At 41.0% G+C, this 24,607-nt stretch overlaps 1 protein-coding gene across 6 annotated transcripts in view; it reads right to left on the bottom strand.

The window, feature by feature from the left end:
• The window catches only part of HIVEP2 (HIVEP zinc finger 2), a 253,631-nt gene that overhangs the window by 154,947 nt on the left and 74,077 nt on the right, over positions 1-24,607 (bottom strand). For 5 of the 6 annotated variants that reach the window (XM_038741911.1, XM_038741903.1, XM_038741902.1 and 2 more), the window contains exon 2: positions 15,703-15,747. The gene's annotated coding sequence lies outside the window, so the exon portion shown is untranslated. Of the gene's footprint in view, positions 1-11,740; positions 11,804-15,702; positions 15,748-24,607 lie in introns of those variants that run through there. The other variant, XM_038741926.1, reaches the window with a different exon arrangement.

Raw genomic sequence — 24,607 nt, 5'->3', positions numbered from 1 at the left:
TGACTTCATTGCTGAATTGTACTTTCCAAGCACTTAGTACAGTGCTCTCCATGCAGTAAGTGCTCAATAAATACGATTGAATGAATGAATGACTACTGAATCAGCCTTCTCACTGACCTCCCTTTCTCCTGTCTCCCCTTTCCAGTCTGTACCACACTCTGCTGTCTGGATCATTTTTCAGAAAAATCATTCATTCCATATCTCCCCACTCCTCAAAAGCCTCCAATTGGTGCCCAGCCACCTCAACATCAAACAAAAACGCTTTACCATTGGTTTTAAAGTAGTCAATCAGCCCTCTCCCTCTCCTCACCCTATTACAACCCACCCACACCCTCCTCTCCTCTAAAGCCATCCTACACTCAGTATCTCGATTTTTTCTCACCATGACTCCTTGCCCACAGCCTCCCTTGGGTCCAGAACTCCCTTCCCCCTTCATATTTGATAGACCACCAATCTCACCACTTTCAAATCCCTCCTAAAATCATATCTTCTCCAAGAGGCCTTCCCTGACTAAGCCCTCATTTCTCCTACCTGCCCTTCCCTCTGTGTCACTTCTGCCCTTGGATTTGTCTTCCTTACACACTTGATATTCACCTCACCCTCAGCCTCACAGTACTTATGTACATATTTGTATTCTCTGCCATTTCCCCTAACCATAATATATGTTAATGTCTGCCTTCCTTTGTAGACTGTGAGCTCCTTCTGGGTAGGGATCATGTCTACCAACTCTATTGTATTATACTCTCCCAAGCCCTTAGTACAGTGCTCTGCACACAGTAAGCACTCAACAAATACCACTTATGACTGATTGATAAAACAAATTTTTCCCATTCACGTTACATATTGCTCAATTCTCAGGAAGCTTCAGACCTATACCCAAAACTGTCAGTATCAAATAGCTATGAACAATATGAATTTGACTTTAGCTTGGCCATAAATTACATTAGATTCAAAATATTTGATGGAGTCAACATTGATTTGTTTAAAAACTTGTGAAAATGACATTTCTTGGAAAAGGAACTTTCTGGAGGGAAAATAAATTTTTCAACAGAAGTAATAAGGCAGCTCAAAGAGCTTTCTGCTTTCATGTACTAGTATATAATAATCCACATGAAGGTTAACAGAGAGACCATCTCAACATTAGCCATGGTAAAGAAGGTAGAAAAGTGGCTTTATAAAAAGTGGCACCTCATTTCATAAGATCCTTCATGAAGGTATATCTTCACTATCACTCATTCATTGCTTCACCGTGTCTATTTTCACTGTTGCCTATTACTTGCCTCTACTTTACAAGCTGGTGAACAGCTTGCGCACAAAATAATATATGATTTTATTGATGTTAACCAACTGTACAGTCCAACAGGTGTGCTAATAACTCACATAATGCATACATTACTGTAATGACTGTATTCACAAAACTCATTCTTTTCTAATTCAGAGAAGCATTTTCAGTTACTCAATTCTCATGAAGTGAATGATTCTTTTTTTAATATAAATCTGATTCAGTGTATGTGAAATGGGTGTACTATTGTCTTTCACCCAAACACATACCTGTAGTGGAATTTTGCTTGTAAGCCTATGCAACTATATATGTATGTACAAGTACATATATTTCAGATTACAGTGCCAAAGATTTATTAAAAACATACATTTAAGAGGTTGTTTGAAAAGCAAAGGGAGTATTATCAGTTGGTGATCACAATTATATTTCAGGAAAATTTGCTAGTCTGACCTTCCAGCCTCTGTGCTTCAAGTGTCTCTCAAAACGGCTTCTTTATCAAAATCCAAGCTGTATCTCATCTCAATTTGACATATTTAGCAGAACTAAAGTGACTAGAGGGAAAAGTAGAGGTTGGCAGCACACTGGTGACTGTCCATACGTCCTGTAAGACGCATATTAAATCAGTTTTCTGGAAGTTCTATTCCCACCTGCTACTTACTCTTTTACCTCCCCCTTTGGGATGACACAACATTACATGAGGATGACAAACAAGGAGGGTTCAAAAACAAAATCATTAAAGATTTCAGAATTGAGCCCAGTGGAAAGTGGACTTTTTTCACTTGAAGCCTCCTCTAAACACAGAAACCAAAATTTAAAAAATCAGTGCCCACATTTTCCAAACTGACATCGGAATTTGGGGCCAGGTAGAGAGGACTGAAAGGTATATCAAACTCCATTCCTGTTATACCCACCTTCTGAATGACCAATTATAGAAAAGAAGGAAATTTTTGAAAGAATATTGAATTGTTAGGCATACTGTGGGTCTCCAAATTTAAAGAGCTGATGATGAAAATTATTTGAAAACTTTGTTAGAATCCACTGCTGGCTACATTAGAGTGAGAGAATCACTGGTTCAAAAACACATTGTATTCTTTAATTGTGCATATTAACATGAACTCATTAATCATTTCATTGCTAACAAATGTTCCTGATTTTAACATGAAGTTTGAATTAGAGATCTATATGGGCCTTCACATTTGCAGACAAGTCTCAGATTTCAAAGTTAACAAATTTATAAATTATTATTGATATTGCATTTGGGCCAAAATAAACCCCAAATTTTAAACTGCTTCTTTTATTTAAGCCACGTGGATTTTTTTTAATTACAGCAATAAATCAAAATACAAACTGTTTGCCAGTCCAGAACTCCAGTCCATCTGGAGATGGGAGTGCGTGTACCATATTCAATAGGCAATACACCCTCTTGGAGGCAGTAATGGAAAGATGACTACTCCTGTCTTATGACTGCCCAAGGCCGCTCCATTCCCAGAGGTAGCATCAGTAATTCAACCCAGCCCAGGTTCCCTATGAAACAACCCAGCAGAGAGTGATGGCACTGGGGAAGAATGGAGCGTTTTTTCTGTGCCTCCCAGATGTACTGACACAAGGTAGTTTTTTGCCGATCGGACTAATAAGGGATCCAGGAAAAATTACAGCTGATGGCTCTGGATCATGGCTACTGAGTGGTGACAAAAATAGGACAGTGGTGGCTGGAGGGAGGCATCCCCACAATCCCTCTGAAAACGAGGCTGTTTATATTCCTCCTCTCCTTTTGTCTTCCTCCTTACCCCTCTTCCTCCTCACTGAATCACAGGGCCTGAAAAGACCTTAGGAGGCCATTAATCACTTCTATGCCCTATACCAGAACCACCCCATAGCTATTTTAAACTGATAATAATAATAATTATAATAATTATTATAATAATAATGGCATTTATTAAGCACTTACTATGTGCAAAGCACTGTTCTAAGCGCTGGGGAGGTTACAAGGTGATCAGGTTGTCCCACAGGGGGCTCACAGTTTTAATCCCCATTTTACAGATGAGGTAACTGAGGCACAGAGAAGTTAAGTGACTTGCCCAAAGTCACCCAGCTGCCAAGTGGCGGAGCTGGGATTAGAACCCATGACCTCTGACTCCTAAACCCAGGCTTTTTCCACTGAGCCATGCTGCTTCTCCATGCTGTTTGTCCAAACAGATGGACAATTTGTGCTGCTTTTAAAAACTAAAGTAGCCTTCAATAACCATTTCTTGTGTTTACCAACTCTCTGTCAGGAAGTGCATCTTTCTATCTGAGTCCCTCCTGCTATAATTAAAAGTCATTATTATTTTTGTGCTCTTAGTGGTGGTGAAAAAGAATTAGGGTTTTTTAAGAACATTATTAAAATCATCCCTCGCCCTTCTCTTCTCCAAGCCAAACATTCCCTGTTCTTTCAAATTTTCTTCATATATCCCATTTTCCAAACCAATACTACTTTCCAGTAATAAACCCTGAATTTTCTCACTGTTCTTTCTGATGCCTTTCAATTTGGGGATCCAAAACTGCATTCATCAAAAATTACTGAGGCACACAAAGAAATAAGACACTGGGCTCAATGCTCTACACAGAACAAATTCAACATTCACATATTGGATGGTCAGTGACATTTCGCATCTTATATTCTAAAATGGAGGACAAAAATATAAACAGGCATGTGGAGGGCAGACAGATAGTTCTGTGACTGCACCACACAATGTAGGCCAAATGCTGTGGCCTCAACATTGGATAAAGCTAATATATTATTTACAAGGTATATATTTGTGGTTTTGTGTTGGAGTTTACTGGAACAAGTTGGATAGGCAAATTAAAATTTTATTCATGGAAGGCTTCCATTGCTTCGGGGGAACTGAGGGGAGCATGGAAGAAGTGAGATTTTAATTAATTCTGTTCAATCAGAGAAATCCCAGGTAGTTATTCAAATTCCATCCAGGATACAAAGAGTCCTCAAGTTTAACTACAAAGAGAAAAAAAGAAAAAAGGAATTAAATGACCCTGGAAGATGCACATGGCTTCCTCCTAATGCTCTGAAACTCCCCCTGAAAATAGGCCCCTATTACAGCTTCTTCCTAAGGACAAGGTTGCCCCACAAAGGGACTACGTGGGTAAGCTAAAAGCCTCTTAGCTCTCTGGACCTCAGGACCTTGGGAAAACAGAGAATTGCCCTACTAGCCTGAAATCACAGACATGCCGATCCTCAAAAACACAAATTAGCCAGTGCCAGATAACACCAGAAAAAAAAGTCTCAAGTGCAGCCTCACACTCTCGGCAAAAACATCACACAAATTTCCGAGCTGTGATTTCATAGAAAACTAATAGGGAACTATCCATATCAAACAGCTCAGAAATTTGAATTTTAGGAATTCTATCAATTTACAGTTAAAATTTGGAAGGATTTTTAGAGGATGGGAGATGGGAGGGGTGAGGACAGAGAGAAGTAGTTGGGAGGTACATAGAAAGGAACTCAATTAAATATTTAAAGCTAATTTAAAAATAAATTTAGTTGACTTTGATCAGCTAATCTGATTGAAAAATGAGCAATGAAATGTGTTTCATGAACAAAGATTGCATTTAAACTGCTGAACTAATAGAAGGCAGCATTTACACAGACAACAAGCTCAGTACTGGGACTCATGCATTACCAATTCTAATTTTAACTGGGTGATCTTGGTCAGATCGTTTTGCTCTCCCCAGGTCTCAGGTTTCCTATCTATAAAGTGGGTATGCCATCAACAACCTGCCCGGTGCTGTCATTTTAAGCCATATTGGCCAAAGTGTACTGCAATCTGATTAAGCAGCACGGCTCAGTGGAAAGAGCACGGGCTTTGGAGTCAGAGGTCATGGGTTCAAATCCCGGCTCTGCCAATTGTCAGCTGTGTGACTTTGGGCAAGTCACTTAACTTCTCTGGGCCTCAGTTACCTCATCTGTAAAATGGGGATTAAGACTGTGAGCCCCCTTTGGGACAACCTGATCACCTTGTAACCTCCCCAGCACTTAGAACAGTGCTTTGCACATAGTAAGCACTTAATAAATGTCATTATTATTATTATTATTGAGCAGACCAAGGAAATGCTAAATCTTACTTCGCGTCCAGATTTTAATTATTAGATCTGGGTTTCCACAGACTGAAACCCAACTGAAACAATTCCTCCAAATTTTTACAAGATATCCATGCCTATTACATAGCCAAAATAGTGCAAGTTGAACTTCTCCCTTCCATCAGAGGGGTGGTGGGAAATCAAGAATTTTGGTTTCTTCCAAGTCCTCTTGGCTCTCTCCTTTCAGAGGAACGTTTATTACCAGACTGCAAAGCCCACCTCATCCAAGAACCTAGAAGCCCAACCCAACTTCATTAGGAGACAAAAGTAACAGTGATACAGAAAAATTCAATGAACTGAGCTTTCAAGTTGAGCAGAGGAGTCTACCCCTTCACAAAGAATTCACAGAAAGAAGCAGTGTGGCCTAGCGGAAAGTGCACAAACCTGGGAGTCAGAGGACCTGGGTTCTAATCCCAGTTCTGCCACTTGTCTGCTGTGTGACCTTGGGTAAGTCGCTTCACTTCTCTTTGCCTCAGTTACCTCATCTATAAAATAGAGATTAAGACTGTTAGCCCCAGGTGGGACAGGGACTATGTCCAAGCTGATTATCTTGTACTACCCCAGCACCTAGCAGAGTGTGTGGTACATAAGAAGTGCTTAACAGACACCCTTAAAAAAAATCCCTTCCTGGAGATCACAGGCCATCATGGTTTTATTGCTCTGATTGAGTGAATGCCTGCCTATTGCTTTGGGATGCTCACTGCCACCTGAGGGTATCTTACACAGCAGTGACCAAACAGGAGTCTTTAACCTCTTCCCACAAGAGAGTGTGTCGAGGTAATAGATGCCATAAGCGCTGTTCAAATGAAAATAAATGTTCAGCTGTTCCATGATGCTCCATTAATACCCCCTGGGCTAGGGGAAGAGTAGGTCCCCAAATCAGAACTCAAAAAAGACCATGTTACTCATGGGTTAGATAACCAGTTTGAAAACCCCAGGCTCTAAGTGCTTATTCTGCATCTGCTGCTACTCTGCCATGTGGCCCTGAGCAGATTGCTTAACTTCCTTATGCCTTGGTTTCTTCAGCTGTAAAATGAGAACAGAACAACCAGCTTCTCAAAGAATGAATAAGCGTCACACCTGCATAGTTAGGTAGTCCCTGTGCAAAGAGGAGTTCACTTACCACTGTTCACTGCACCTGCCACTCTTTTCCTCCCTAATGAATGTCCTGCCCTTTTCACTTTACCAAGTCTCATCCCTCTCCGAGTTCAAAGCCTTATAAAAATCTCATCTAATCCACAAAGCCTTCCCAAATTATCAATGTCCACCTGCCCTACATTTCAGTCACACTACTCACTACACAGCACTGCAGAGCTACTTCGCTGCACTCTTGAACTTACTTCTGGCACGGTCTAAACACTGATGTCATATTGGTTTCATACACTTTCAGTCCCCTGAAGAGCATATGCCTTCTTAATCAGGTTTTCTATCTCTTTTTGTCTATTCTTCTACACACCGGAAAATCTTAAATATATATATATATATACACAAACACATATTTCTCTCACTCTGTACATCTACTATACATATGAGAAGCAGTGTGGCTCAGTGGAAAGAGCATGGGATTTGGAGTCAGAGGTCATGGGTTCAAACCCCAGCTCCGCCAATTGACAGCTGTGTGACTTGGGCAAGTCACTTAACTTCTCTGTGCCTCAGTTACCTCATCTGGAAAATGGGGATGAAGACTGGGAGCCCTCCGTGGGACAACCTGATCATCTTGTAACCTCCCCAGCGCTTAGAACAGTGCTTTGCACATAGTAAGTGCTTAATAAATGCCATTATTATTATACACTATACATACATATATATATATATTCCCCCTTCTAGACTGTAAGCCCGTTGTTGGGTAGGGACCGTCTCCGTATATTGCCAACCTGTCCTTCCCAAGTGCTTGATACAGTGCTCTGCACACAGTTAGCGCTCAATAAATACGATTGAATGAATGAATATATGCAAAATTAGAATTCCTAATTTTCATACCCCAGTACTTCCATCTTTTTGCCCAATTTGTGCTTGTTCTTCCTCCCTCATTAAATTATAAGCACTTCTTTGGCAGAAACTAGACCTCCTATGGTATTTCCCTCCAGCATTTAGTACAGTGCTCTAATAATAACAATAATAATGGTGGTATTTATTAAGCACTAACTAGGTTTCAAGGACTGCAATTAGTGTTAGGACAGCAAGAAGATAAACAGATTGGACATGGCCCCTGTCCCCTATCAGACTTAGAGTCTAAATTCTTACTCTGTGCTCTGCTCTACACAAAGCAAGTACTTAATAATTACTATTACTATTCATGACTAAGGAGTTGGAGGAGGAATTCTCTTTATTCTCCCTAAAGTCTTTTTTTGTAACCAGGTATATTTTGGGATACATTTTGCCATTAAGATAGCATACGCTCCAAAGCAGTTAGAAGCAGCGTGGCTTAGTGGAAAGAGCACAGGCTCAGGAGTCAGAGGTCATGGGTTCTAATCCCAGCTCTGCCACTTATCAGCTGTGTGACTTTGGGCAAGTCACTTAACTTCTCTATGCCTCAGTTCCCTCATCTGTAAAATGGAGATTAAGACTGTGAGCCCCACATGGGACAACCTAATTCCCTTTTATCTACTCCATTGCTTAGAACAGTACTTTGTACATAGTAAGCGCTTAACAAATACCATCATCATCACCATCACCTCATTACTTCTGCGTCATAATATGCTCAGTCTAAGTTTCTCCTATTTGAACCTCCAATTTCCACCCCATTTAGCATACATTGGCAAACTACATCCAAGCAACCAGAACTGGGCACATTATTCTAACAAATAATCCATGTTGACACTGCCAACATTGACAACATAGACCATAAGCTCCTTGTGGGCAGGGAACATGTCTACCAATTCTGTTACAATGGACTCTCCCAAGCACTTAGTACACTATTTTGCACATAGTAAGCACTCACTAAATACCCCTGATTGACTGTTTGACAGGTCATGCCAAAACTACTTATATGCATATCTATACATTCACTTGCCCAAGCCATTCCTATTATTACAGGATTTGGCAGTGGAAAAGGGATTTACATGTATAGAAACTATCCCTGCTGCTGGAGTTGTTTTGCACCCAGAACCCAAGGGCAATAATTGTATTCCTTGGGGACATCCCATAAGAATTCCAGGCAAACTAGAAAATTAACCCAGAATGAGGGGCAAGAAAAGGACTCAATAAAAACAATCGATTGATTTAATGATTCATCAATTGAGGAGAGGAGGTAATGAATCAGGCTGAGGGTGGTCTAGAAGTCTGAGCAATTCTAAATAGAGGGAGGGTCTAAACTCCAGAAAGTCTCCACATACTCTGTCTTTCCACTTCATTTCATTTTTTTTTTTAGCCAGCCCCTCCCGAGGTCCTAGCAGGCTGAAAATTTTCAGGACTTCTTTGCAATGTGTTTTCAGTCCAGGCAGGAAGCCTGCCAAGAGCTTGTAGTGCTAGGCACCCTGTAGGAACTCAATAAATTCTTGTTGACTGGGCTCCGGAGAAGCCACTGCTATCCTGTCTTTGTGAGGCTCCCAGAGCCTGGCTCCAAAGGCTGTTCTTAATGATTTTCTCAAGAGCCAGACAAATTCTCCAGGGGTAAGTGAATTCTCTGGGAGGAAATTTAGGACCCAAGTTCTGAAGAATAGCTCAATCGCCTCAATCATTTTGGTTTCACAGTGTAGTCCAGGTACGTATGCCAAGATCGTTGTGAATGATGTTTCCAATGCAATATCCTGGAGCAAGGCCCCAGGCAACCAAACATCGCTGATGAAAGAGTCAACCGACTCACTGCCCAGGATTAATCCACCTGTCTTTGGTCACAGTTCAAACACTGGAAACCTCCTCATAGCCGTATTACCATAACCTAGATTCTGAGACGCAGCTTGGCTAAGTGGAAATAACACAGGCCTGGGAGTCAGAGGACCTGGGTTCTAATCCTGGCTATGCCACCTGTCTGCTGTGGGACCATGGTCAAGTCACTTAATTTCTCTGTGCCTCAGTTAACCCATCTGTAAAACGGAAATTAAGACTGTGAGCACTATGTGGGGCGGGGATTGTGTCCAATCTGGTTAACTTGTGCCTACCCCAGTGCTTAGTACGGTGCCTGGCATGTATTAATGCTTAACAGAAAACATAAAAAAAAAGACCCAGAAGGTATCCATAGAAATAAAACATACCGGGGAACCCTATGATAACGACGGATATTTTACGCAATACAGTTTCATTCTGACCCGAAGTTTCAGTATTACTTAGTTTCCCACTTGGGCATTGCACTGAATTCCAATTTAATTATTCCAGTTTAGTTATTTTCAAGATTACCATACATCTGGATTTTCCAGCTTAACTAAAAATTTGGAAACATTTCATAATCCAAGACCTGATGCTACTTATTTGTTTTTTTAGAATATCTCCGCTATTGTCCCCATGGGATGGACTGGCAGTTCTCATTTCTGGGTGCCTTGGGCTAGGAATCTCATCTGTTTGAGGTTGTGGGTTATGAGAGTGCAAAAATGTTAATAGAATTTAAGAGAAGATCATCATCAGTGGTATTTATTGAGCATTCACTCTGTGCAGAGCCCTGAACTATCTACTGCAGTAATTTTAAAAAAACCATCTCAGATTCTGTAGGAAACTCTGCCAAGAAAAAAACAACTATTCCAGTTCATCAATATGGAAGCTGGGAATTATACTTTAATTTCAAAGCATGGAGAGTTACCAGTTTTGTTTTCACAAAACAAAATGAGGCTATACGCCTAATCTCACATAATCCTACATGGAATAACCTCGTTGACCTCACAGATAAGCAGCTATTTGCCTCCTACACAAGTTGTTATCTTTGAGGAATTTTTTTTAAACTGAAAAATACATAACTGTCTGGCAAAATGGCAAGTGATGCAACTTCACTCCCCCTACCAAAAAAAAAAGTTTCTTAAATATGATCATATGAGTAGGGCATTGTGGTAAGGACCAACCCATAGAGAACACCTACGCCTGCCTTCTAAAAGTGAAGTAGGTGACTAGCGGCTAGTGGAACATTTCAGTAAACATAAATAATGGCCACTCACCCATACATTATCAAACTTAACATCCTTCAACTGCCATGCTCTGGGAAGGCTTAATTCATTCAACTACCAAGCGACTCAAGATTAATCAAGCTTTCACTGAACCTCTTAAAAATTTTAAACTATAACTCACTTGTCATAAGTTCTACGCATTGGTGTCAATCTTCCTTCACAATTTTGATCTCTATAATATTTTCCAGGTCCTTTTTATATGGAATTCCCACTTGACATTTCTGCTCACTTAGTTTTCTCGATACACTTTCAAGCTAAAATTTGGGATTTAGGTCCATCCCACGGGTCTTTACATAGAGGTAATCCAACTGTGGTTTCCTGATAAATATGCGTACAAGTAGAACAGTTTGCTAAACCCTAAACTACAAATTGGAGGCTTGCATCTACTTGTAGATGAACTTGCTCTAATTAGATGGGCATGCAAGGAATCGTTTTTTATATGTAAGATTAGGAATTAGGACAAAGAGAGAGAAAAATGTCTTTCCTTTTACTATGCAGAAATATTGAGTTACTAAATTCAGCACATTACCCTGACAACAAAAGAAAAAAAAAATCACTACAGCACTGTAGCTCCATCATGTGTGTCTGTGTAAATGAGAGACAGAATTGGTAGAAAAAGGAGAAAAGGAAGACATTTTATTATGAGTTCAACATATTCATTTCCACAGTTCAAGTTTCTGAAAGTCAGGAAATAAACAGCTCAGGCAAAGTTACCAGTGCAATTTCAACATTAAAAAAATCGTCTAACCCAGTGTTCCTCCATATGTAATACAGATAAAATCTGGCTTAAACAAGTTAATAAATTCACTTTCAGTCATCACCAAGAAAGAACAGACACCCTACTTTAAATTCAAAGCCATTCTCTTCTGTTTTTGAATTCAACACGTGGACCTCAGATAAAACTGACAAACTACCTTCAAAGCTTAGCTAATTGAACTCATCTAAACTAATTTCCCAGCAAACCACCAAGGGGTTACTTGGTAAAGCACATATGAAGTGCTCCAATGTGGCTACTTTCCTCAGGTCCAGGAAACATACCTTTCCATGTACACATCCACAGAGGGTTGGGAAGCAAGCCAAGCCAGATTTACCGTGGGTCACACAAGGAACTCCCCTTTCCTCCTGCTCCTCCTCCCTCCCTCCTTCCTGCTCTCCTCACCACAACCGCCACCCCCAAGCCAGCCCCAAGCACCCCCAATGCCTCCTTTGCCGGTGAATCATATCTCTGTACTACCTGCATTTATCGGCACAGTGATCCCATAGCTTCAGGCATTCAAAGAATTTAACAGCCTGGAAATTCCTGTTGTCCATTCGCTGAGGTCACAGATAAAAGCTAAACAACAGCCGTAGCTCCCATCAATCATAAGTCACTCACTGATAGAATGTATGGTAGGAGACCTGATGCAAGCTAGTCACCAGAGAAAATACCCACTGATGACGCATATCCAGGCATAAAAATAGTTACAGGGCCCTCAGAGGGATTATTCAACATCCTACATTTAGAGTTTCTTACAAGAGACCCGAAGTCAATCTGCTGCTGTTAAATGGTTGGGGGCAGTTGAAATTTAAACTTCCTCAACAGTTATAACCACAAATACAAATAAGTTACTGCAAGTGCAAGCTGTTTTATGAATTTTAACACTGCAGGAAGCATTAAATCTAAACAGAACCACCAAGGAAGGTTCTCTATATTGCTTCACAATCTTATATTTATTTCATTTATATTCCTTTTCAGTCAACTGCTTATTGTTTAAAAAAGGGACAAAGAAATCAATTTAAAAATCAGTACAAAAGAATGCAAATTACTCTCCTCTCTCAGCATAAGTACATTGAAATAAAATGCCAAAATGGGTTCAATTTAAACTACACTACCCATTCTTTATGAACTCTATTTTCAGACAAGAAAAATTTGTTTCATTTTAACTTCCACCTCTTGCAGTGAATCCAGTTTATACAACTATCTGTCCAAATTGATTTGTGGTCAATTCTAAAGCAAATATGAACACGACTATGCTGTGCCTTGTTATATCTTGTTTAACTAAAGAATCAGACACAAATAAACACTCCTACCCTTAACTAGAGGTCCTTGGTACTTATTTTATGCAAAAGAGTGACTTTTTGACATAAGCACTGCATTTAAAAATTCTCAAGTCATCTATTCAACGTGAAAAAGTTTTTTCCCCTCCAACCTATGCACATGCTTAGATAGCTTACACTTTAGATCTTTCACATGGTGTTGGTATCTATTAATGCTGAATTTTTGTCTTTTTTTTAACATTTGAATTTCTAATGTGTTATCTCTTCCAGCATCCTCTGGGCTGACACTTCTATAAACAACAGTAGGGGCTTCTACACAAAACTACTAGCTCAAACTCTGCTTTAGACTTCATTTATCTCCCACTTAATTTCCCTCTTCGGCTGCATGAATTCCAATCTAAAAGGCAAAAGACAAAAACAAATGGGATTTTTCTGGCCACCCTATCACTATCATTAATCTTTTTACTTCTTGATCTTATTTAAGGTCTTCCAAATAATCTCTTAGTAATGGAATTTATCTGAACCTCTTAATGATATCGGCTTGCCTGCCTACACAATTAGAAGCAGTATATTAGCAACACTGCTTCGGCTTTTAACCAGCACATTAACGTCTTTATCTTTAAACAGCAGAACATAAAGTGGCTTGTGATCCTCTCTTCCTCCAGCAACAAGAGTGTAACCAAGGTGTTTTATTCCTCAACTGGTTTCACCTCACTTTCCTCTACTATGATAATACTGCTATAAATACAAATCAAAATTATTTTTAGCACTAAGATTGCGCAAAGCACTCACGGTTCTCTCCTGTGCATATGTGCTGACAGTCTATTTGGCCTAGTTTGAAGAATCTAGATGGAAATGTTCGCTAGTGCCCTCTAGTTGATTAAGAATATGGCATTCTGAAACACCTGTGTGCTGCCCTCCTTTTCCCTGGCTACTTTTACACTCTCCTCTCTTCACCTCCCTTCTCTATTAGCCACCCCATTTTCCCCAGCAATGTCCAAAGAGTGCAATTCAATTCTGGGCAAAAGAAAAAAATATTAGCGCTTAAAGTAATTAAATTCCACAGTGCCGATGACAATAGGGGAACACTCACTGGGATGACTGCATTTTGAGAAAATACGGAGCAGAAAAAATGAGGAAAAGCCCACAAACTTTGACATATGCTGACATGCCCCCTTTCCCTTCTTCCCCCTAACCGTAATGTATTTTAGTGTTTGTAACCCCCACTAGATTGTAAATTCCTTGAAGGCAGGAATCATGAAGCCGCCTGGCTTAGTAGAAAGAGCATGGGCTTGGGAGCCAGATGGTCCTGGGTTCTAATTCTGCTCCATCACTTGTCTGCTGTGTGACCTCGGGCAAGTCACTTCATTTCCCAGTTACCTCCTCTGTAAAATGGGAATTAAGGCCACTAGTCCCACATGGGACAGGGTGTGTGTCCAACTCGATTTGCTCATATCAACCCCAGTGCTTAGTACAGTGCTTGGCACATAGTAAATGCTTAACAGTACCATCATTATTATTATTTTGCACCTTTTCATGTACTTAGTACAGTGTTCTGCACACAGCAGAGGTCCACTAAATAATATCAACTGACCAGCCGGCATAGGTGGTGGGAGAAGCATTAGAAGATAGCTGGCAGTTTGTTGTATGCACGGACGCAAGTAAAATAGACTTCTTGCCTCTATGCCCTTGATATCACATGTTAGACCCCTGGGCATGGAGGATATGATGATGTCACCTGGAGGGAGGACCTTCCAGCCTCTCTTAAGACTCCATTTACAGGGTCAGGAACAGAAAGCCCCAAGAATAATAATAATTATTATGGCATTTGTTAAGCACTTACTATGTTCCAGACACTATACTAAGCGGTGGGGTGGATACAAGCAAATCGGGTTGGACACAGTCCCTGGAATAGGAAGGAATAGGAGACTTGGGAGAGACCCAGCCATGGGAAACGTAGTTCTTCCAGCATCTCCCTGAGTTGCCCGAAGCGGTGGTAGAGGGAGAAGGTGGAAGGGCTGTACTCTGCTAGGCTTGCCCCAGTACATAATACGGGGCCAGGCACATAGTAAGTGCTTAAAGACCCCAATTATTATTACCTGATCACCTTGTAACCTCCCCAGCACTTAGAACAGTGCTTTGCACATAGTAAGCGCGCTTAACAAATACCATAATTATTATTATTATTATCTGGGTCTCTCCATGACTCCGGCTACTCCTCCTCATGCTTGTTCAGTCTGCTTATCTTTGGGGAAAGCACAAAAATGGGTGCTGATTGGTTAGCAGACTCTCCTGAGCAATGAATCAGAATTCATTCATTCATTCATTCAATCGTATTTATTGAGCACTTACTGTGTGCAGAGTACTGTGCTAAGCTCTTGGAAAGTACAATTCAGCAACAGAGACAATTTCTACCCAATAATGGGCTCACTGACTAGAAGGGGGGAGACAGACAACAAAACAAAACAAGTAAAAAGGCAACAATATAAATACATAGAATTGTAGTTATATGCACGTTATTAATAAAATAAATAGAATAATAAATATGTACATATATACACAAGTGCTGTGGGGTGGGGAGGGAGGTAGAGCAGAGGGAGGGAGTCAGTGAGATGGGGAGGGGAGAAGGAGTGGAGGAAAAGGGGGGGCTTAGTCTTGGCCAGAAGTATCTGGCCAAGCAGAAGCATGGCCTAGTGGAAAGAGCAGAAGCCTAAGAGTCAGGTGACCTGGGTTCTAATCCTGGCTCTGCCAACTGCTTGCTCTGTGACCTTGGGCAGGTCACTTAACTTTTCTGTGCCTCAGTTCCCCTGTTCTCCCTCCTACTTAAGACTGTGAGCCCCATGCAGGAGAAAGGCAGTGTACAACCTAATTGAGTTGTATGTATTCCAGTGCTTAGAACAATGTTTGAAACACAGTAACTGCTTAATAAATACCATTAAACAAACAGCACCCTGGCTGTATTCATATATTAGATTATTTGAAATCTGCAACAGAATTACTGGCACATCCAGCTGCGTCAGGGATGTTAATTTTCCAAGTGCAACATCTGTTATGTATCATAGAAAAGTTACACTGAACTATTAAAAACTGAGATACACAGATAATCACATCTGATGATTCTTTATGACTAAATTATAAAAGCATTTATGGAACACTCACCTACCCCAGATGAACACACCTCAGTATCCAATTATCCGGACCAGACTGCAAAAAAGAATGTCACATATCAGAACCAACAGAAACATTCTTTGTTCAACACCATTTGCTCCCGTGAAAACATTTTGAAATGGCTCCATTTATGTGTGTACTGACACAGTTTATATCTTTATCATTCCTTCCATTGTAGTAGATGACTTTACTCAATACGTTGGTCAATGAAACAGCCCTACACTGATGAGTCTGACTTTGGCTATATACACTTTCACTTTCTGATTCCCACATGCTACCAAAACTGTTTGTTGTATGCATGGATGCAAGTAAAATAGATTTCTTGCCTCTACACCCTTGACATCACACGTTAGGCCCCTGGGCACGGAGGATATGATGATGTCACCTGGAGGGAGGACCTTCCATCCTCTCTTAAGACTCCATTTACAGGGCCAGGGACAGAAAGCCCCAAGAATAATAATAATAATTATGGTATTTGTTAAGCGCTTACTATGTTCCGGACACTATGCTAAGCGGTGGGGTGGATACAAGCAAATCGGGTTGGACACAGTCCCTATCCCACGTGGGACACACAGTCTCAATCCCCATTTTACAGATGAAGTAACTGAGGCCCAGATAAGTGGAGTGACTTGCCCACACGCACACAAACTTCTCTGTGCCTCAGTTCCCTCATCTGTAAAATGGGGATAAAGACTGCAAGCCCCCCGTGGGACAACCTGATCACCTTGTAACCTCCCCAGCGCTTAGAACAGTGCTTTGCATATAGTACGTGCTTAATAAATGCCAGTATTATTATTATTATTATTATTATTATTAAGTGACAGAGCCAGGATTAGAACCAATGACCGGACTCTCAGGCCTGTGCTCTATCCACTACACCATGCTCCCTCTCAGGCCTTGAACTCTTTTCTCTTTTTCTCTCTGCAGCCAAGCCCGAAGTGAGTATGGACCCACAGTTTAGATCACCCAAAGGCTAAAAAGTGGAGCCAGCCCCTCCTGCTCCAACCTAACATCTCCCTCCGCCTCCCCTAACTTGTACAATTTGCTTCCTCCTGAGAACATGGCTCTCAGCCCATGCACTTCAGTGAGAGTGGCAACAATGTTGGCAAGGCTGGAGGCCTGCGGGAGGAAGGAGAGAATGAGGGAGTGAGCCATCATCACATCCTTCTTCCCGAAAACAAGGAAGGGAACCTTATTGGGGAATTTCATGGCATCCAGGTCTGTATTAATGTCTGCCCTGCCCCACTGAAGGTGATCTCCTGCCCCCAAAGCCAGTCTATTCCCCTCTTATAATAATAATAATGGCATTTATTAAGCGTTTACTATGTACAAAGCACTGTTCTAAGCGCTGGAGGGGTTACAAGGCAATCAGGGTGTCCCACAGGGGGCTCACAGTCTTAACCCCCATTTTACAAATGAGGTAACTGAGGCCCAGAGAAGTGAAGTGACTTGCCCAAAGTCACACAGCTGACAACTAGCGGAGCCGGGATGTGAACCCATGGCCTCTGACTCCAAAGCCCGGGCCCTTTCCACTGAGTCACGCTGCTTCTCTGGATTTATGGACTTCATTCTCAACAGCAGAATTGATGGGTGTAGGGCACTGCTTCTAGGCACTGGAGAACATATAATAAAAGCAAATAATAATGATAGCATTTACTAAGCACTTACTATGTGCAAAGCACTGCTCTAAGCACTGGGGATGTTACAAGGTGATCAGGTTGTCCCACGGGGGGCTCACAATCTTAATCCCCATTTTACAGATTAGGTAACTGAGGCACAGAAAGTTAAGTGACTTGCCCAAAGTCACACAGCTGGCAATTGGCAGAGCCAGGATTTGAACTCATGACCTCTGACTCCAAAACCCATGCTCTTTCCACTGAGCCATGCTGCTTCTCAATGAACACATTGCCCTCCTCAACTATTTTATATTCAATCTAAGTGCACACAAATTGCCAAATATATAATAGTTAAAAGAGGAAGAGTCTAAATGCAAATGATAAAAAGATATGCCATGAAACAGAGAACAAATAAGCGGTGTGGTCTAGTAGATAGAGCACAGGTCTGGGAGTCATAAGGACCTGGGTTCTAATCCCAGCTCCAACATTTTCTACTGTGTGACCTTGGGCAAGTTACATAACTTCTCTGTGCCTCAATTACCTCATCTGTAAAATGGAGATTAAACTGTGAGCCCCAGGTGGGACACGGGCTGTGTCCAACCTGATTACCTTGTATCTACTCCAGCACTTAGAACAGTGCCTGGCACACAGTAAGTGCTCAACAAATGCCGTTAAAAAAAAGCCATTATAAATAAGTAAATTATTGTATTTTGATCATGCTATGAAACGAAGAAATGGTAGAAAGAGCAGTTAGTTCTGTTCCCTGCTACTTCCCACTTGCTTGAGGCCTAAACTGCACAATGGTGTCACTTTAACCTGTGATTAAAGGGAGAGCTTTCACTTTTTTTGGAATTTAGGAGAAACAGCATGAATACGGTTTTCAAGTTACGATGCAGTGTAACTTAAAGGTGTCATGCTCTATCATGCTTAGTGTCAACTGAGCTTCCGTATCAAACAGAAATTCCTCACCATCGGCTTTAAAGCACTCAATCACCTTGCTCCCTCCTAATTCATCTTGCTACAACCCAGCCCGCAGACTTTGCTCCCCTAATGCTAACCTTCTCACTGTACCTCGATCTCGTCTATCTCATCACTGACCTTACGCCCATTTCCTGCCTCTGGCCTGGAATGCCTTCCCACTTCATATCCGACAATTACTCTCTCCTACCTTCCAAGTCTTACTGAAAGCACAACTCTTCCAAGAGACCTTCCCTGACTAAACCCCCTTTTCCTTTTCTTCCGCTCCTTTCTGCATCGCCCTGACTTGCTCTCTTTATCCATCCCTCTCCCAGATCCATAGCACTTATGTACATATCTGTAATTGTATTTATTTAATGTCTGTCTCCCCCTCAAGACTCTAAGCTCGTTGTGGGCAGGGACTGTGTCCATTATTATAATGTACTCTCCCATGCACTTAGTAGAGTGCTCTGCGTGCAGTAAGTGCTCAGTAAATATGATTGACTGACTGACTAAATCATAACAAGAAAGCATAGAGATTGTGAGCTTGGGGCCCCATCTGTCCCAAGTTTTTCCAGGACCATACTTTTATAGAGAAGCAGCATGGTCTAGTGGCTAAAGCTCGGGACTGGGAATCAAAAGGACCTGGGTTCTAATCCTGAATCTGCCACTTGTCTGCTGTGTGGCCTTGGGCAAATCACTTCACTTCTATGTGCCTCAATTACCTCATCTGTAAAATGGGAATTAAGACTGTGAGCCCTATGCAGAACAGGGATATTGTCCAGCCTAATTTCCTTATATCCACCCCAGCACTTTGTGCCTGTCACATAGTAAGCACTGAACAAATACCAATTATTATTATTATCATTATTATTATTATTTGGGGCAATAAGCTCTTGGCCTGAGGAAAGTTCCCCTGGGACCCTAAGTGTCCCATGCAGCATCCCATGGATACTTGCTTCTATTTCTTAATTATTCATTCATTCAATCACATATTTTGAGCACTTACTGTGTGCAAGTCTGCTGTGTGGCCTTGTACAAGTCACTTCACCTCTCTGTGCCACAATTACCTCATCTGTAAAATGTGGATTGAGACTGTGAGCCCTACACGGGACAGGGACTGTGTCCAACCCAATTTGCTTGTAGTCAACCCAGCGCTTAGAACAGTGCCTGGCACATAGTAAGCACTTAACAAATACCATACTGTACTAAGCAGTTAATAATAGACAACACATTCCCTGCCCACAACGAGTTTACAGACTAGAGAATCTAGAGTCTACAGTCTATGGATCCCACACCCATCCATAGTCCTCAACCCCACCCTTGTGCTATCCGGTTCTGCACCCTCATTCCTGCTTCTGCCTCCTAAATGCCACCCAGCTTTAATTATCTCTAATTCTCTTCCTTAAAGTGTCAGAAGCTCTTGAGGCTCTAGGGAAAATAGCTAGGTAAAATAGAGGCCTAGTCTGTGCTACAGTACTGGATTTAAACTGTCAGTGTACTCTGGAAATGTGGTCTAAAAACTAATAATCTTCCTTTTCAAATGACTGCAGGACTCTCAGAATTTCCACAGTTCATCCCAAGGTCTAAAATCTATTTGAGATTGGAGGTACAGAAACAAAGAGAAAGGTGCACTTAGAATTGGAAAGTAATCACAAAGATCCATAAGATACTTCAACATCAGTACTATCTAAAAATTATTTTAGTGTCTGTCTCTTCTGCTAGACTGTTAGCTCCTGGAAGGCAGGGACCATGTCTACTAATTCTAGTGTACTCTTCCAAGCAGTTCACTGCTCTGCACACAGCAGCCACTCAATACATTATTGTTTGATCATCAACTACCCCTAAAATTGAATTTCAGAATCACTTAGGGCACCTAAATTGTTTTGAAATAAACTAATAAATGTAAAATGGCTATTCCCTCCCCACAGTATTTTCATTAAAAATACCAGGGAAAATTGGAGCACAGATAATGTCTGGTGAAATGGAAAGAGTCCTTAACATGAGCAGATTCTTGAAATGTTGCAGAGCAAGCTGAATTCAACTTTGTCCTGCACTTCCTTTTTAACAGATGATATAGATTTTGTAAGTTACAAAGTGTGGTAAACTTATAGAAAGCATATTGGACTACTAGTAAGCCATTTTTAATAGCTCGTCCAGGCCGTTAATAAATAAATGTCATGCTATCATTTTGTTCTTCACTAAGCAGACACATTCTCAAGTAAACAGCAATAATTGTGGTATTCCTTAAGTGCTATGTGCCAACACTGCTAAGGGCTAGGTAGATAAAAAATTATTAGGTCAGACACCATACCTGTCCCACATGGGGCTCATGGTTCTAAGAGGTAAGGGGAACAGGTATTTAATCTGCATTTTACTGATGAGGAATCTGAGACACAAAGAAATTATGTAACTTGCCCAAGGTCACATAGCAGTCAAGAGGCAAAGCCAGGATTATGGAACCCTCACTCTTATGTTGACCTCTAACTGACATACAAAGATATGGGAGGAAAGATTTCTGTCCCTTTCTGCCATTTTACGAATATTCTCTTAATATCATTTCAACAGGCAAACACAAAGTTCATCTTAGAAATCACATAAATAAGACTGAAACAAAAGACTTCTTCATTTGATTTTCCATACTCACACAGGAACGAGCCTCCCCTATCACTATCTGTATTTACTGTGTACTAATACTAATACATTTCCTTCTGCCTTCAAGAACAGAATATGGTGAGGAGACAGGAGCAAAGTAAATGATTGATGGCGAAAAATATGAGGATTTAATAATAATAATAATTGTGGTACCTGTTAAGCACTTACTCTGTGCCAGGCACCGTACTAAGCGCTGGGGTGGATACAAGCAAATCACGTTGGGCACAGTCCCTGTCCAACGTGCGGCTCACCGTCACCACCCCATTTTACAGATGAGGAAATTGAGGCCCAGAGAAATGAAGTGACTTGCCCAAGGTCACACAGCAGACAAGTGGAGGAGCCGGAATTAGAACCTATGACCTTCTCACCCTCAGGCCCATGCTCTATCCACTACACCATGATGCTTCTCAAAATGTCTGCCTACTGCTGTTCTGTACTCTCCCAAGCACTTAATACAGTGCTCTGCACACAAGAAGCGCTCAATAAATATGACAAACTGAACGAATGACCTGACAAATATTAATTGCACTGATGTCTGTCTACCCCCGCCTCTGGATGTAAGCTCGATGTGGGCAGGGAATGTGACTGTTTATTGCTCGGTTGTCCTCTCCTAAGTGCCTAGTACAGTGCTCTGCACACAGGAAGCACTCAATACGACTGAATGAATGACCAAACCAACCGGTGCGGGGCAAAAACCAGTACACTCGCGTGGACACGAGCCCGGACCCCCGTAATATAAATATAATCCATTATTTATTTCTTTGATTTGAGATCAAGATTTGAGAACAAGACATTATAAGTCACCAAATTCAAAAGACAATTCTATTACAATAATCAGTTTTTCTTATTTTGACTCCAGAAAACTGTGACGCATAGTTTATTAATTAAATTGCATTCTACCTTGAGCTGTACAATAATCTCACTGCTTTAAGTATTAATCTACTTAGTTTTTTGGCCTACGACTTTTAGAAAATGCAGTGTATCACTAAAGAAAAAAATCAATATATTGTGGACTTTCCACCATAGATCTTTAGAAATAACATTGGAAATTAAATAACTCATACTTACACCAAAAAAACCATATACTTCCATATGTAAGATAAAGACACTGCCATTGTATGCTAAAATGGCCAACTTCCCTTCCTTTACTCTCAGCTTAATTTAATAGAGAATGATAGCTTAATTATTAAATATTGATATCTTTCCCTTGTATCACCCCTCTTTTTTAATTGGCTTGAAAATACAAAGAAATTTTCAATGATATGGTACATATCCTACATAATTTAAAAAAGGACTCTGCTAACTTTCAGCCTACTTTATTTCCTTTGTAGACTTTGGCATGAGCACTATCCAAAACTCGTACATACAAAAACTTTGGCATTGGTGTATTGAAGACATCTACGAAGAGTCATTTTCCTATAGTCGCTCTGAATTGATAAATCTCTTAAATTTCTAGGTCGACCAAAGAATGTCAATTCAAAAGGGAGTGCTCAATTGCACAGTATAAATACCTCTAGCAGGAGCATGACATCAGCTGCTGTTACACAAAGGTGTTACAATTGGACAATAGCTTTCAAAACACAAGACTGATTTTCTCATCCACTAGATTTACTACAGACATTTAGAAAAGAAATTATTGCTATTGCACACTACAGTTTAAAATACTGGCCCAGTTAACCCAGGTCATGACCAACAGTAAGAGTCAGCAAAAACACTGCTACACCAAAATAAACAAGACTGCAAGGTATTTTTTTTTACCTGTGGTCTTTATAAGCACTCTAACTTTGAATGCTTAAAGTCTGTTTTTTAATTGGTCCCTACTAAAAAGTAGAGTGATTACAGCCCATATCTTGTTGTTTACAATGTTTTCTTTTGTACATTTCTTTCTTCTAGATTTTGATTTGCTTTCATTTTATCTCCCAAAAGTGAATTATTTTTTTCTTTTCTTTTGGTAGTAAGTTTCCGCAAAGTAAATATAGATTGTTTTCCCCTTGTGGTTCTTTTTCCTCTGCCTTTCTCTCACTGTCTTTCCCCATTCTTTTCCCCTCACTTTCTCACCAATAATCAATCAATTACCAACTAATTCAATTCTGCTACACCCGGGGGCTACATTCCCTTTTTCCACTGGACCACCAAGGCCCACAAGAACACCAACATCTGCAGCCCAGGAGAGAAGTTGTCCAACCCTCACTCCACGGGACTTTCCATTAGCCCCTGCTCCTGCCCAAGATGGGTGAGGAGACCAATAATATGAAGCCTGCCCTACTTGCGGAACAATGAGCAGGTTGAGGGGGGTTTTTTTTGTTTTAATGTTATTTGTTATGTATTTACTAGGTGCCAGAAACTGCAGTAGATACCAGATAATCAAGTTGGACAGAGTCCATGTCCCACATGAATCTTGAAGTCTTAGTCCCCATTTTTCAGATGAGGCAACTGGGGCACAGAGAAGCAGTGTGACTTAGTGGAAAGCGCAAGGGCTTGGGAGTCGGAGGTCGTGAGTTCTAATCCTAGCTCCCCCACTTGTCAGCTGTGTGACTTTGGACAAGTCACTCAACTTCTCTGGGCCTCAGTTACCTCATCTGTAAAATGGGGATTAAGACTGTGAGCCCCACATGGGACAACCTGATTACCTTGTATCTGCCCCAGTGCTTAGAACAGTGCTTGGCACATAGTAAGCGCTTAACAAATACCAGCATTATTATTATTAATAATAATATGTTATTTGCCCAAGAACCACAGACAAGGGACAAAGCTGGGCTTAGAACCCAGGTCCTCTGACTCTCAGGCCTGCACTCTCTCCACTAGGCCCCACTGCTTTTTTTAGTTTGGCTGTTAAGCTGAGATACGGAGTGTCCCAAAATGTTGCTCCTCTAGCTACAGTACCCCACTGCTCTTTTCTATTTATCACTGCACTTGTCTTTTATGTTGTTGGTATTTTCATCGTTCCATCTTTCCTTATATGCCTATGGCCAAATCTTTCTCCCACTTGATCAGCTCACTGACGGCAAGGAATGTGTCTGTTTATTGTTATACTGTACTCTCCCAAAAGCTTAGTACAGTGCTCTGCACAAAGTAAGAGCTCAATAAATGCGACAATGAAAATTGTGAGCCCCTTTGGAGACAGTGACCATGTTTAATTCACACCTGTGTATTTTATCCTAATTTAGTACAGTATTCCACACATAGTAAGTGTTTGAGAAATACTATTACTACCTCTACTACTAGTACCACTGATAATAAATCCTGCAGTAAAGTACACCATACAGTGCGCCCATATGCTATGGAACCATAAGCATTTGAAATGCATTATATAATAACAATAATAATAATGGCATTTATTAAGCACTTACTTTGTGCAGAGCACTGTTCTAAGCGCTGGGGAGGTTACAAGGTGATCAGGTTGTTCCACAGGGGGCTCACAGTCTTAATCCCCATTTTACAGCTGAGGTAACTGAGGCACAGAGAAGTTAAGTGGCTTGCCCAAAGTCACAGAGCTGACAATTGGCAGAGCCAGGATTTGAACCCATGACCTCTGACTCCAAAACCCATGCTTTTTCCACTGAGCCATGCTGCTTCTCTGGACAGGCGCACAGTGTCGGAAGAATGTTTCCTAATTTCCCAAGAGTATTCTATCCAAAATGTGTAGTAAGAACACTCATTATGGCAGA

The sequence above is a fragment of the Tachyglossus aculeatus genome, chromosome 2, assembly GCF_015852505.1.
Source record: "Tachyglossus aculeatus isolate mTacAcu1 chromosome 2, mTacAcu1.pri, whole genome shotgun sequence".
In the NCBI taxonomy this organism is placed as follows: Eukaryota; Metazoa; Chordata; class Mammalia; order Monotremata; family Tachyglossidae; genus Tachyglossus; species Tachyglossus aculeatus.
The sequence above is the reverse complement of the archived record's forward strand: the minus strand, read 5'-3'. Positions and strand labels throughout refer to the sequence as shown.